Source organism: Dromiciops gliroides, chromosome 1, assembly GCF_019393635.1.
Source record: "Dromiciops gliroides isolate mDroGli1 chromosome 1, mDroGli1.pri, whole genome shotgun sequence".
Classification (NCBI taxonomy): domain Eukaryota; kingdom Metazoa; phylum Chordata; class Mammalia; order Microbiotheria; family Microbiotheriidae; genus Dromiciops; species Dromiciops gliroides.
In genome coordinates, this window is record NC_057861.1 from 271,015,495 (window position 1) to 271,031,330 (window position 15,836).

The 15,836-nt window shown below is 38.7% G+C and overlaps 1 pseudogene; it reads right to left on the minus strand.

Annotated features, from left to right (window-relative positions):
- Positions 1 to 7,935: 7,935 nt before the first annotated feature.
- LOC122748278 lies at positions 7,936 to 13,692 on the minus strand (annotated as a pseudogene).
- Between the last annotated feature and the right edge of the window lie 2,144 nt (positions 13,693 to 15,836).

Consider the following 15,836-nt stretch of genomic DNA (forward strand, 5'->3'; position numbering starts at 1 on the left):
GGCTGAACTAGGAGAATATTGTATATAGTAGCAGCAATATTTTAAGGATGTTCAACTGTGAAAGACTTAGCCACTCTGATCAATTAAATGATACAAGATAATTCCAAAGGCTAATGATGAAAAATGCTATCCACCTCCATAGAGAGAATTGATGAAATCTTGAGTGCTGATTGAAGTGTAGTTTCTTTTACTTTATTTTTATTGCTTTTTTTTGCAACATGACCAATGTGGAAATATGTTTTGCATGAGTTAATATATAATGGGTATCATATTTTTTACCTTTTCACTGGGTGGATGATGGGCTGGAGAAAGGGAGAGAATTTGGAACTCTAAATAAAGGAAATACTTGCTATTATTATTGCTGTGAGTGGTAAAACCAGCTACAACAAATGGCAGTCCTTTTCAATGAATTTATTCATTGTAGCTGGCTTTACCACTCACAGAAATAATAATAGCAAGTATTTCTTTTATTTCGAGTTCCAGCGGGGTGGATAGAGCACTGGCCCTGGAGTCAGGAAGACCTGAGTTCAGATACAGCCTCAGACATTTAACACTTACTAGCTGTGTGACCCTGAGTTAAGTCACTTAACCCCAATTGCCTCACCAAAAAAAAGAAAAGAAAAGAAAAAAAGAAAAGGACTGACATCAATCCCTAAGACAAGCTACAAATAGTGTCAAAAACCATTTAGAGTACAAAATTAAGATCCCCTAAATGGTTAACTTGGTTATACTTTTAGTTTCTAGTATGAGGGTAAGCCTAAATTCCCTTTAGGTTTTGGTTGGTCATTACTACATATGAAAGGACAAGAATGTGGCTGGTAAGGTTGAGGAAACAATGACTTTCTTCCATGGATTTAGATTGTGTCTATTCTTTCCCCATTCTCTCCCTCTATTTCTGTAAGTGAGAAAATGGAAAAGATTTTGAATTTGAAACCTGAGGAATCTTGAGCCCCAGAATTGCTTGATAGGCACTGGGTAAATAGGTCTTCATGGCTCATAGATTAGTCTTCAGAGATTAAAGTTAGAAGGTATAGGGAATGCTGTTAGGTTGGGTTTTTTGACAAAAAAGACCCAAGTCCTTGGAGCTAGAGATAGTCCAAAAAAATATGACAATCCTGAAAGTAGATTCTAAATTAGTTTGCTATTTCAAAGAATTTAACACTTCAGGCTAAGGGTCCTTTAAAGAAATTTGAAAGGTCTCCCAGAACTCAAGAAAAGAGTAAGATTGCTCACTCCATGAGAGAAAACCAAAAAAGCAGATATGAATTTCTTTTTCCCCTCATGGAGAGGCTTTTTGGTTTTCCAAAGCAGGAGTATCTGATTTTAAAAAGAACTATAAGAAATAGAATTAACTGAAAGAATGGGACAGAGTTGCTCTTCTCATAAAGAGGCAGCCAGGGACAGCTAGGTGGTACAGTAGATAGAGCACTGGCCCTGGATTCAGGAGGACCTGAGTTCAAGTCCAGCCTCAGACACTTTACACTTACTAACTGTGTGCCCCTGGGCAAGTCACTTAACCCCAATTCACACACACACACACACACACACACACACACACACACACACACATACACACACACACACACACACACACACACACACACACACACACACACACAAAGAGGCAGCCAAGGATTTCAGTTGATTGAGAAACAGATAAGCTTCACAATCACATTTCTTTTGGGGTTTGTCTGGCAAAGACTACATGAAAAGGATTTAGCAGAATTATACCAGCACAACATTGTTCAGTGGAACTTCATCTGACAGAGGCTATGAATATAGTTGGTCATCTATCATCAAACCTAGCAGTATATATATATATGTGTGTGTGTGTGTGTGTGTGTGTGTGTGTGTGTATCCATATATCCAGTAGAATAGTGCTATGGCATCACCAGGGGTTTTATTTTGTATGTGTGTGTATGGTGTATATTTTCTTATTTATGCCATTTTACTTAATATCTTTGATTTGTCCTAGTTTTGTGAACACACTGGTGGGGGCTCATGAGCTTTGGCTTTAGTGGATGAGGACTCACAAATACCTTGAACTTAGGGTAGCCTTTCTCTGAGGCATCTAACCTTTGTGTTAAAGAATGCTCTCAGGCACAACAGTAGGATGTGAGAATCATAAATTTAGAGCTGGAAGGGAACATAGAAGTAATCTAATTCAGGGTTTCTTAAACTTTTTCTACTAGTGACTCCTTTTCACCCCCAAAATTTTTATGCAACCCCAGGTATACAGCTCTATAAACCAGGTATGCAAATTGTCATGGGGGAAATAGGTGGTGGGGGTCCTTAGGTATTCCTCTTTAAAGAATTATGACTCTTACACACAATCCAATTAGAATAAAATGGTCTTTTATTTGAGCACTAGAGAAGGTGGCCAAGAGTGAAGACTCCCCTCATGGGGAGAAGATGGTGTAGAGATAGACATCTTTTTTTCTCCCCCTCAATGGAGGGGATACCAAAGCTTTTATAGAGGGTAGATTGGGTGACTGACCACCTGACAATGGAGGGATGGTGGTCATGACTTCTAGAGTTATCTCTGTGCCCTGGCACTACTCAGGCAGCAGCCATACCTAATAGGCTTAGCTCCCTTACTTCTTAGGTATGGACATCCTTTAGCTTAGCTTCTCAAGGAGAGTTACCCAGACCCATATCACAAATCAAACATTTACTGCCAAATTTTTCATGACTCCCACATTCAGTTATGTGATCCCATGTGGGGTTGCTACCCACAGTTTAAGAGGTTTTGATCTGATTGAATCCCCTTACTTTACAGATGAGTTTCAGAGAGGTTAAGTAATTTATCTAAGGTTACTGAAATAAGCAGTAGCAGATCTGGATTCAAATCTAGGTGTTATGGCTCCATATTTACAATAAATTCCTTTATACTACTTTATGGACCTCTCAAGAAGCTGAGTATCTTAAGAATCTTGTATCTTGAGTCAAAGAGGGAAGTGGTATTTTCACAATTTTCTCCAATTTCTAGGATGAAATGTATTATATTCTTGTTTGGATTTTGTGAAATTTCAAACTAAGGTATCATTTCTTCTGATAGCACCTTTTAACTGAAATCAAATGCAAGAAAAATGAAAAGTTCGCACACTAACAAGTTAAGCTTTAAGTACAAAGCAGTAAAGCTATACCTTTAGAAAGGATTATTGAGCTGAATTTCTACCTTGTGTCAGGAACAACAGTCCAGTTACCCATATGTAAAGTCATTTTCAGGAATGATGGATTTATTGTCATTGACTGTTTGGTTGAGTGTTTTAATTCTGCCATTCCCCCAAATTTCTATTTCCTTTTAAATTTGTTCAGAAAATTTTCACTTCCTCAACTCTATGAGAAATGAGAAGAAAGGAGGAAGAGATTTATCATTGTACTCACAAATACAATCACAGAAAAAGACTATTGGTGCTTCAAAAAAGTATTTTAAGACTTGTCATGGGGGTTTCCGAGGCAGAGCCAAGATGGCAGAGGAAAGGCAGTAAGTTCTCAGAACTCACAACACAATTGCTCCAAAAAAACCTCCAAATAATGCCATAGGACAATTCCTGGAGCAGGAGAACCTACAAAAGGTCAGAGTGAGATCATTTGCTAGCCAAAGATGGCTTAGAAGGTTGGCAGGAGGGGGCCACTGCTGCTCTGCCGGGGCAGAAGTGGAACCCAGCCCCAAGGTCGTGCTGATACAGATCCAGTCCCAGGCAGGCCTCACCAAAGAAAGAGACCCCTAGAGCCTCTGAATCAGCTGCAGTGTCAGCATTTTCTGGAACTAAGCTCATAGTCTGGTGAGAGGGCTGAGTGGTTGTCCGGGGGGAGATTACAGAACTTGGGTGTTTCACCCCTGCTGGGAGCCAGGTGGGGGAGGGACACAGGCTCATTGGAGCTAACAACCACAGTACACAAAGTTTTGCTGCCTGGTTAATTAGCAAGTGGGCTTGGGGTTATTGATGGACCAGAGAACAGGCCAGGCAAATGAAGAACCTGCTCCTCCTTAAATCATACCACCTTAGATGCCCTAAAGCTTGGGACAGTACATCCTGGAAGTAGTGTCTCACTTTAAGAAGGAGTTAAAAGTCAAGTAAAAGACAAGCAAGATGAGCAGAAAGAAAAAGATGTGGACCATAGAAAGTTTCTTTAGTGACAAGGAAGATCGAGGTGCACCCTCAGAAGAGGATAGCAATGTCAGGGCTCCTACATCCAAAGCTTCCAAGAAAAATATGAATTGGTCTCAGGCCACAGAGGTGCTCAAAAAGGACTTTGAAGATAAAGTGAGAGGTAGAGGAAAAATGGAAAGAGAAATGAGAGTGATGCAAGAGAGTCATGAAAAAAAGTCAATAGCTTGAAAAGCCAAATTGGCCAAATGAAAAAGGAGGTACAAAAACTCTCTGAAGAAAATCATTGCTTAAAAATTAGGATTGAGCAATTAGAAGCTAATGAATTTATGAGAAATCAAGACACAATAAAGCAAATACAAATGAATTAAAAACAGAGGACAATGTGAAACATCTCTTTGGAAAAGACAGCTGAGGGGCAGCTAGATGGTGCAGTGGATAGAGCACTGGCCCTGGAGTCAGGAGTACCTGAGTTAAAATCTGGCCTCAGACACTTAACACTTACTAGCTGTGTGACTGTGGGCAAGTCACTTAACCCCAATTGACTCACTAAAAAAAACCCCAAAAAACAAAAAAACCCAGCTGACCTGGAAAATAGATCCTGGAGAGATAATTCGAAAATTATTGGACTGCCTGAAAACCATGATCAAGGAAAGAGTTTGGACATCATCTTCCAGGAAATTGTCAGAGAAAATTGCCCTGATATTCTAGAAGCAGAAGGTAAAATAGAAATTGAAAGAATCCACCCATCGCCTTGTGAAAGAGATCCCAAAAGGAAAACTCCAAGGAATGTTATAGCCAAATTCCAGAGCTCCCAGGTCAAGGAGAAAATATTGCAAGCAGCCAGAAAGAAACAATTCAAGTACTGTGGAACCACAGTCAGGATAGCACAAGATCTGGCAGCTTCTACATTAAAGGATCAGAGGGCATGGAATATGATATTCCAGAGGGCAAAGGAATTGGGATTACAACCAAGAATCATCTTTTCAACAAAACTGAGTATAATCTTTCAGAGGGGAATAGAACTTCAATGAAAAAGAAGACTTTCAGATATTTGTGATGAAAAGACCTGAACTAAATAGAAATTTTGACTTTCAAATATAAGACCCTAGGGAAGCATATAAAGGTAAACAGGAGAAAGGAATCATGAGGAATGTTAAAAGTTTCAACTGTTTACATTCCTACATGGGAAGATGATATGTCTAACTTTCTCGGTATTAGGGCAGATAATAGAAATACATTTAAACAGAGGGCACAGGTGGGAATTGATTATGAAGGGATGATATCTATACAGCATTTATTTTCTGTTTATCTTTTTTGGGGGGGTGGTTGGAGTTGGGTGACATGCCTGGGTTTGCACAGTGGGTGAGTTTCTTTTGTCTGAGGCTGGATTTGGGTTCAAGTCCTCCTAGGTCCAGGGTGGGTGCTTTGTCCACTGTGTCACCTAGCTGCCCCATGATTACATCTTTAGGGTAAAATTGAGGGGTTAGAGGAATGCACTGGGGGAGGGGAAAGGGTAGAGGTAGAATGGGGTAAAATCCCACATGAAAGAAATAGGAAAGGGCTTAAGGAGTGGGGGGAGAGATGGGGGAAATGTGCCTTACACTCATCAGAATTGGCTCAAGGACCTTAATCTCATCAGAGTTGGCTCAAGGAGGGAATAACATACACACTCAGTTGGGTGGAGTAATCTATCTAACCCTGCAGTAAGGTAGGAAAGGAAGGGGATCAAGAGATGAAAGAAGCAAGGCCAGACTGGGGGAGGGGGCAGTCAGAAACAAATTACTTTTGAGGAAGGATAGGGTGAAAGAAGATAAAAGATAGAGTAAATATCATGGGAAAGGGAATAGGATGGAGGGAAACAGTTAACAATAGTAACTATGAAAAAAATTTGAAGTAGAGGCAAGAGTGATATAAGATGATGATGATTGATGATGATTGGATGAAGATGGGGATTGATTGATGACAATGAGGATGGATTGACGAAGATGAAAATTGATTGATGGTAATAAAATGTATGGTATTTACTTTGCTGGGCTATTGTGAAGAAAATTCTTTTTCAGGTATAAGGTACTATATACATATTATCTATTACTGTTGTTGCAAGAATCAACCTCATGGGTTTATTGTAAGGAAATTTCTCTTTAAAGTACTATATAAATGTAGCTTACTATTAAAAATGATGAGCAGAATGCTATCAAAAACCCCAGAAAGATGTACATGAGGTGATGCAATGAGAAATGTACTGTATAGAAAATAACAGCAATACTGTAAGATAATCTGCTGTGAATGACTTGCTTGTTTTCAGCAATGAAATGATACAAGACAACTCTGAAAGTCCTATGAAAAGTGCAGTCTATCTGCAGAGACAGAATTGATGGTGTCTGAATACAGATTGAAGCATTTTTTGTTTTGTTTTTTAGTTCCTTTATCTCAAATTTTGTTTTTGTCTGATTTCTTTCACAACCTGGCTAATGTGGAAATGTTTTGCATGACTGCTCATGTATAGCTTATACTGAATTGTTTGAGCTCTTGGCGGGGAGGCAGGAAGAGAATTTGGAACACTAAGTTTTAAAAAAAAAATTTTTTTGTTTTTGTTTTTGTTTTGTTTCACAATGTGTGCTTTTTATTCTCTTGCTCTGACAGCTTGTATAAATTAAAAAGACATTAAACCAAGTTACATATTTGAAGGTCTTTGGGCATTTCACCCCCCTAAACCAATTAACACAAAATAAAAACCAAACAAAAAAACCCCAAGTATCCAGTTTGCTTGGATACAGCAGACTTAGTGGTTGGCTATTTCTATAAATTTGTTAAGAAAAATTTTTCAAAAAGGAAGGAAAGGAAAAAAATATCTACTGCCAACTCCCACCCCTCCATTATCCAGAACTTAATGAGGAGATTACAAATATCTCCTACAACCAGCATGTTGTGGCAACAGTTTCAAATGTGGCCAAGGTAACTCTAGAATGGATGTTTTTAAACCTTTTTAATAAACACAACTAGGACTTGGCAGAGCTAACACACTAAATCATAGAGAATTACAATGAAAAAAAAATATATGCACAACCCAAAAGGTAATTTGAAATTTTCATTTGAAAGGTAAAGCTTAATGCTATTAATTCACAAATATACTAATTTAAATACCCAATCCTAGTTATCTAAAACACACATTGCAAACATACAAATATCTATTCTCTCCACTTGTCAACTCCCATTCATATCAATGGGTATTATGGTTTGGTTTGGGGAGAATAGATTCCCCTTGACTGCAAGTCAGCAGGTGTTTCTTTAGTTAACTTTAGCAAAATTCATACAAAATAGTAATTAGCAATGATCTTCTCTACTTGTTAACTAACAAGGAAACACCTTCAAAACTGCATTTCATTAAAGTTTCTGTACTAAAATGTAGAAAAACTGAACTACACAAATATTAAAAAGTTAAAAATTCCTTAATTTTTTATTCCTGGTACCACTACCACAATTTACAGGGCAATATACCTGATGTAATGCAAAGAAAAAGAAAAGACAAAGCTACAACAGATAAAAGACCTCAGGAATGTACATCTAATTGACACTACATTGCATTAATCAATAGCTGCACTTTTTGCAAACTGTGGCTATGACAGTCCTGAACAAGAAGGGTTTCCTGTTTAAGCTGCAGTAACTTTTCTGACTATGGATCATCGTTCCTTCTGTGGCAGATTTTTACAGTTCCTCTAATGCATTTGGGACAACTGTCTCAAAGTAACCTGCAGCTTTCCTGACAACTCCTCGCTCTCTCTCCTGCTAAGAACTTTAGCCCTCTTCTGTGGAGTTTTTAGAACCTTCTGCTACCATACCCACCACTTCCACCACCAGATCCATAACCACCACCATAAGGACTGCCTGAGCTCCTTCCACCAAAACTGCCTCCTTTCATGGGTCCATAATTTGATTGCTGCTGCCCACTATAATTTCCAAAATCATTATAGTTCCCACTGCCACTATAGTTACCACCACCAAAATTTCCTCCTTCATTGTAACCATCATATCCTCCTCCTCCACCACCTTGGTTTCCATATTCAGGTCCTCCACCACCACCATAACCCCCTCTACTACTGTAGCCAGGACCACCTCCATAGTTGCCACCATCTCCACCAAATCCATTATATCCACCATCTCCACCTCCATAACTGCCTCTGCTGCCACCGCCACTACCACCATAACCACCTCTTCCACGGCCAAAGTTACCTCCACCACCTCCAAAGTTTCCTCCTCGACCCATAAAATTGCCAGATCCACCTCCACGACCTCTTTGTGAGCCAGCAGACTGCATCTCTTGCTTTGAAAGGGCCTTTTTCACTTCACAGTTATGCCCATTGATAGTATGATATTTCTGAACAACAATTTTGTCAAATGTATCATGATCATCAAAAGTTACAAAAGCAAATCCTCTCTTCTTTCCACTCTGTCAATCTTCCATAACTTCTATAGTTTCGATCTTGCCATACTTTTCAAAGTAGTCTCTTAAATTATATTCTTCTGTATCTTCTTTAATACCACCAACAAAAATTTTCTTCACAGTTAGATGTGCACCAGGTTTTACAGAATCCTCTCTAGAAACAACTCTCTTTGGTTCCACTACACGCCCATCAACCTTATGTGGCCAAGCACACATTACTGTATCTACCTCTTCTACATAAGAATAAGCCACAAAGCCAAAGCCTCTGGAACGTTTTGTTTGGGGATCTCTCATTACCACACAATCTGTGAGAGTGCCCCATTTTTCAAAGTGCTCTCTTACACTATCATCCGTAGTTTCAAAGCTCAAGCCACCAATAAACAGTTTTCTCAACTACTTTGGTTCCTTCGGATCATGACCCTCCTCCCCATGGCCGCGACGGCAGCCAGAGTCGGGCTGGGGGCGGCCGGGCGGCTCTTTACCTCCATTTTGAGACCGTATTCGCCGCCTCCAACTCGGGTTCAATATCTAAAAAAAAAAAAAAATTTGATGTCAAAATTTACATGTAATTTGGGAAAATAAAACTTAATGGGAGAAAAAAATGTACTATTCTGCAGAAGAAACAAGTTGGCTGTAAGCTCTGCATTCTCTGTCATAATTCAAAATACATAAGTTCGGGGCAGCTAGGTGACACAGTGGATAAAGCACTAGTCCTGGATTCAGGAGGGCCTGAGTTCAAATCCAGACTCAGACACTTGACACTATCTGTGTGACCTTGGGCAAGTCACTTAACCCTCATTGCCCTGCAAAAAAACCAAAACCAAAACCAAAACCAAACAAACCAAAAGAAACCAAAAACAAAATACATAAGTTCTTGAGCATCATCTTCCATATAAAAAATATGATAAAAAAAAGACTTGTCTAGACAAAACACAAAATCATTTCTGGAGCCTAAATTTTACAGGCCACTATGTGGCACAGTTGGTTAAAACACCAGGCCTGGAAACAGGAAGACTTGAGTTCAAATCTGGGCTTAGACACTTACTAGTTGTATGACCCTGGACAAGCCACAGCTTCTGTTTGTTTCTGTTTCCTCATCTATAAAATGGGGATAATAATAGCACCCACCTCCTGGGATTGTTGTGAGGATCAAATTACATAATTGCAAAGTGCTTAGCACAGTGCCTGGCACATAGTATAGTAAGTACTATGTAAATCTACCCAGCAAAACTATGTATAATCTTTCAGAGGGAAAAATAGGGCTTCAATGAAAAAGAGGACATTCAGATATTTGTTATGAAAAGACCAGAACTGAATAGAAAATTTGACTTTCAAATACAATTATTATTGTATTATTATTGTTATTATTACATTTTCTAGGCAGCTGGATGGTACAAGGGATACAGCATTCTTCCTTGACTCAAACCTCAGTTCAAATCCAGCCTCATTTATTTACCTGTGTGATCTTAGGTAAGTCACTTAAGTGCTATATGCCTCAGTTTCCTCATCTGTAAAATGGGGTTAATCATATTCCCTACTTCTCAGGGTTGCTGTGAGGATAAAATGAATGAACATTTATAAAGTGCTATATAAATTTTGACTATTTTATCTTTATGAATTCATCACGCCTTATTAGTTCCAATACTTTTAGTGAACTATTCATATACATTTCACATCAGAAAGCTTAGTAGTAAGTCTTAAGGTTTACAGTACCAGTAAGTATATTTCTACTTTTAATTGGTTTGACTGGCCTCTACTGAGTCACTGCATTCTAAGTGTATTTCTGGTTCTGCCTCAATCTTTCAAGTTTGCTAATCTTTCTTTAGTCCATAGTGTAAAAAAAAAAAATACTGGTAGTTTTTTTCCCCTCGAAAACACCAAACAGTCTCCTCAGTAAGACAGATAGTTTTGTAGGGCTCTTGTTAGAGCTCTTAAGTCATTAGTGTGAAGACACAGACAAGTGGGCTTTGTCTCTCATTACAAAGAAAAGCTTGATGTGCTGAGAAACCATTGCATTTAGCAGAACTGCGACAGAACTGGACAGGCTGAAAGGTTTGGTAGGTGCCATTTACCATGGCTAATGGGAAGAAAGAAGAGTCATAAGTAGTTCCATGTCATTTTCTGAGCCTCGTAGATGACATAGTGTACACTGAGCCCCCTAATTCTTTGGGATCAAGTCCCATGGTCTCTGTGAATGCATGGTTATGTTATTTTTAGGGATTTCTTATTTTCTTCCTTCCTTCCTTCCTTCCTTCCTTCCTTCCTTCCTTCCTTCCTTCCTTCCTTCCTTCCTTCCTTCCTTCCTTCCTTCCTTCCTTCCTTCCTTTCTTTTTCTTTCTTTCTTTCTTTCTTTCTTTCTTTCTTTCTTTCTTTCTTTCTTTCCTTCCTTCCTTCCTTCCTTCCTTCCTTATTTCTTCCTCCCTCCCTTCCTTCCTTTATCCCTTTCCTTTCTTCTCTCTCTCTCTCTCTCTCTCTCTCTCTCTCTCTCTCTCTCTCTCTGGCAAATTAGGGCTAAGTGACTTTCCCAGGGTCACACAGCTAGTAAGTGTCTGAGGCCAAATTTGAACTCAGTTCTTCCTGACTTCAGGGCCAGTGCTTTATTGGCTGCACCATCCAGCAACTACTCTTTGAGGGCAGGCATCTAAGCAATTATGAATTCATCTGATTGCATTATCATCTAATCCATGTCTCTCTATCTAGGGGGCACAGTGGGCTGGGAATCAGAAAGACCCATCTTCCTAAGTTCAAATCCAGACTCAGACATTTACTAGTTCTGTGACTTAACCCTGTTTGCCTCAGTTCCTCATCTGTAAAACAAAATGAAGAAGGAAATGAAAAACTATTTCAGTATCTTTGCCAAGAAAACCCCAAATGGGATCACAAAAAATTGGACACGACTAAAAAACAACTGAACAACAATCCAACAAAGTCTGAATTCACTCTTTTTCTTTTTTTTTGGCAAGGTAATGAGGGTTAAGTGACTTGCCCAGGGTCATACAGCTAGTAAGTGTCAAGTGTCTTGAGGCCAGATTTGAACTCAGGTTCTCCTGAATCCAGAGCCAATACTTTATCCACTGCTGAATTCACTCTTGATGATTATTGCTACCCTTTCTAGATATTCACCAAATAGTTCTTTAATGATCTGTTCTAAAATTTCCCCAAAACTAAAAATCAATTTTATTGGCCTATAGTTTTTAGAATATGGTCTCTGCCCTTTTTGGAAAATCAGGGCAACCTGAAACTCTTAAAAACATTTAGAATCTCTGTCTTTCCCCCACCAGCCAAGATTAACTTCCATTTATTCTATATGCATCCTGTCTATATAAATCTTTCTCTCCCCTCCCCCCATCAGAATGTAAACTCCTTTCTTTGTATTCCCAATCTTTACTTCGCACAGTGCCTAGTATATAGTAAGCACTTGAATGCTTGATTGATTTATCTACATTTCTCCCTGTTTCAATTCCTATGTATTCTCCTACAGATTCCCAAAGAGTCCATGAGAATAGTGGGTACAAACAGAATATAATGATAGCGAAACATAAACATGGGAATACGTGGCCAAAGCAGCTCACAACTCCAGTTTTATAAGGCCCCGATGTCCTTTCTTTCCTCGTGACATCCTCATAACGCTCTCCATTAGTGAAATCAATGTTCTGGGCTTCTCAAGGCCTGCTTTTCTCCACAGGTGAGGATTGCCAGTGTTAGCCCTCTCTGGAGCCCATAGCTGCCTCTCTTTTTTGCTGCTACAGGTCCTATACCTTTAAGCTTCTTCTCGTGTTGAGTGATGCACCTTGATGAAAATGATAAATCCTTGAAATATTGAAGTTTCAACACATGAAGGGTTAGAAAAAGGACAAAACAGGAAAATTTCTACCATTTTCTTTCTTCCCTTTTACTGGGAAAAATTAGTAAATCCCCCAGTTTTGTTCACATAAATTTCTAAGAATTATAAAGTAGGAAGGGTTTTTTTGCATGAAATTCTCTACAACATTAGGTCATTATATTTCCTAGATAACTACTGCAGTGTCTTATAAGTGTTAAATACATGCATGGTGGTTTTGGCCTCTGGTGGTCATTGCCATTTTGAATGCAAAAAAGGATTCAGTGTCTTTTTGTGATCTTTTGCTTATTGACTTTTTTTTAAAATTTTTTTTTAGTGAGGCAATTGGGGTTAAGTGACTTGCCCAGGGTCACACAGCTAGTAATTGTTAAGTGTCTGAGGCCGGATTTGAACTCAGGTATTCCTGACTCCAGGGCCGGTGCTCTATCCACTGCGCCACCTAGCTGCCCCCTTGCTTATTGACTTTTGATCTGGAGATTGGTGGCTGGTTGGCTAGGTTTCATTGGGTGGAACATCATTTTTTTTTACAAAGACATGAAATAAACAGATTGTTTCCCTCCTTGTTCAGGAGTTTCAGAACAAAGATAAGCATTAGCAAATAAGGTTTGGAAATTGGAAGGAAGTTGTAATATTCCATATCTTATTCATGTCATATTGAGATTCATGAAGGACATGAAATAAAGCATTTATTTTAAGGAATTTATTTATTAAGGTAATTATTAAAGTTGAGAAATATTAATACTGATTAAATATGACATCATTTAAAAGTAACAATGTATATTTTTCCAAATTCCAAATATTAAAATATATGCAAATTGTTTTAGCATATATGTATGAATTTATACACTTATACATGTACCTATATATACAGCCATCCATGTGAATGTATATCTATGTACATGTGTGTGTATGTGTATATCTGGACCAATGACTTCATTGGGGTACTAAAACCCCAGTGAGGAAATTTTCGTTACCATTTCTCAAATATAAATGTGTAAACTTACACTGGCAACTATTCTACAATTTATAACATTGTTGTTTGTCCTTCATTTTCAAAGAGGACCAATATCATCATGGGCTGATATCTTGACATGTGTGTGAATTGGATATAAGTAAGGCAGAGTTGTACAAAGTCATCAGCCTCACACTTTCTCCCAGAGTCATTGAAGTCTAGTGGCAAGACAGAAGTCAAGACGATTGGTGATGACCCAGAATGCAGTGGATGACCTTGGCACCTTTGATGCCAGACCATGTTCTAAGAGCTCCACCGAGCCTGCTTCAACTGTCTTCATGGCCTTTGGAACAAATTATTTTCCTCCACCCATTCTGCTGGGAGAAATCTTCACATGCTTGGGGGTATACACCATCCTTTTCACCAATGAGTATGAGGTCCATCTGTTACCCTCAACCTGCTTTGGTGCATCTGCCAAGACTGTTTTACCAGGGTGTAGCTGCTGCACATGCTGCAGCTTCTTGGAACCATAGGTGAGAATTGAGTGGCAGGTATATACCAAAAGTGTATGAGCAGCCCTGAAAAGGGCTCCCCAAGCCCTCACACCTGAGGTGTAAGTCCTTCCTGAACACCACATACACCCTGTGATTTATACCATCAGAGAGTTGCTAAGGGCACAGGGCAGCTGAGGGACTTGTTGAGGGTGACCCAGTCAGTAGCCAGTATATATCACAAGCGGTATCGAACTGACTCCAAGACCAGCTTTTTATCTACTGCAATATATCATATTTTCTTAATCTATAATAATTATAGCTAAATTTCTATGAGTCCAATATTTGGGGGCAAAAAATCCTTCCCAACCTCAGTGGTGAAGTGAGTAAAGTATGTACATCAAAATGGTTCATTGAGGATCTGGCTTTTTGGAACTGTTGTATATCTATATATCTCTGTGTGCCTGTATAGATACATATATGTATTCATAGTACATATCTATCTAACTCTCTATCTATCACCTACCTGTCTGGCAGCTCATCTATGTTTCTTAACAAAGGAGTAGCCCCTGAATAGTCAGCAATAAACACAACTGAGGGGATCAGTCTTCCCACAGGTTACACATGTTGTGCCATAATTGACAGGTTCACACAGGGAAGGAAAAGAGCACTGATTGGCTAGAACTACCTATTAAAGGCTAGTTATTTTTGCGGGAAACCTAAGTGTGAGAAATTATAGGAGCTAGGAGAGACAAGAAAGAAGAAAACTACCAAGAAAAAAAGGGGAGAGAGTGATCTAAATGTGGAGGGGTGTCAGTAATAAGGGTTGTTATCAGAAGCAGCAATACAAAGGAGAAACACAGAAGGAGTGAGCATCAAACATTCTGATGGCATGGAAGAAAGTCAGTGATGAATGAACAGGATAGAACTCTGTAGTCTGGGGGAGTAAATACTGTCAAATTAGCTATGCATTTTTGAAGGCTTTTAGGATGGCTCAACTCATCCTTGAATGTAGGAAGTGTCCTGGAGATAATTAAGAAATCCTTTGTGGGTACAAATGAGGAGGACTAAAATGAAGACTATGCTGAAGAATAGGCATATAACTTCTCAGCTTTTTCTATCCCAAAGCCCTCCTCCTACAACATCAAAAGGTTATTATGTTGACATAGTTTTGTTAGCACTTGGATTAGGGATGGACATGTTTTATTTTCAGATAGGCATAAGGAAAGGGCATTTCCAAGTTTGAATGTTGACTCTGACTCTTAAAATAGTTGTGAGAATCATGGGTGAATCATGCGACTTCTCTGAGTCTCAGTTGTCCTCTTATATAAAATGGAAATGAAGTGTCTACCAGGCAGGGATCTTGTGAGAACTAAATGAGTGAAAGTTTGAAAAAACTTTGTAAATCTCAAGGTTATAACAAAATTGCAATTAATAATTAAATATCACATGTAATTATATATACATACATGTATGGAAACACATCTATCTATATCTACATACGAGTCTGCATTTGGAAAAAAAAGTTGATTCCTAAATAACAAGAAAAGTTGACTTTGCTTGTTCAAGAATAATATAGTCTATATTGTGATAGAATACTACTGTGCTATAAAAAAATATGAGCTCAATGATCCTAGAAAAACATGGAAAGACTTGCATGAAATAATGAAGAGCAAAATGAGCAGAACCAAGAGAATACTGCGTACAGTAGCAACAATATTGTTTTAATAATGACTTTGAGCAAATAAACAATTTTGACTATTATAAATATACAAATTAACTACAATGGACATATGAAAGGGCATACAGGAAGGAAGTTTTAAAATGACCTCTTTGGGGGCAGCTAGGTGGCACAGTGGATAAAGCACTGGTCTTGGATTCAGGAGTACCTGAGTTCAAATCCGGTCTCAGACACTTGACACTTACAAGCTATGTGACCCTAGGCAAGTCACTTAACCCCAACTGCTTCGCCAAAAAAAAAAATGACCTCTTG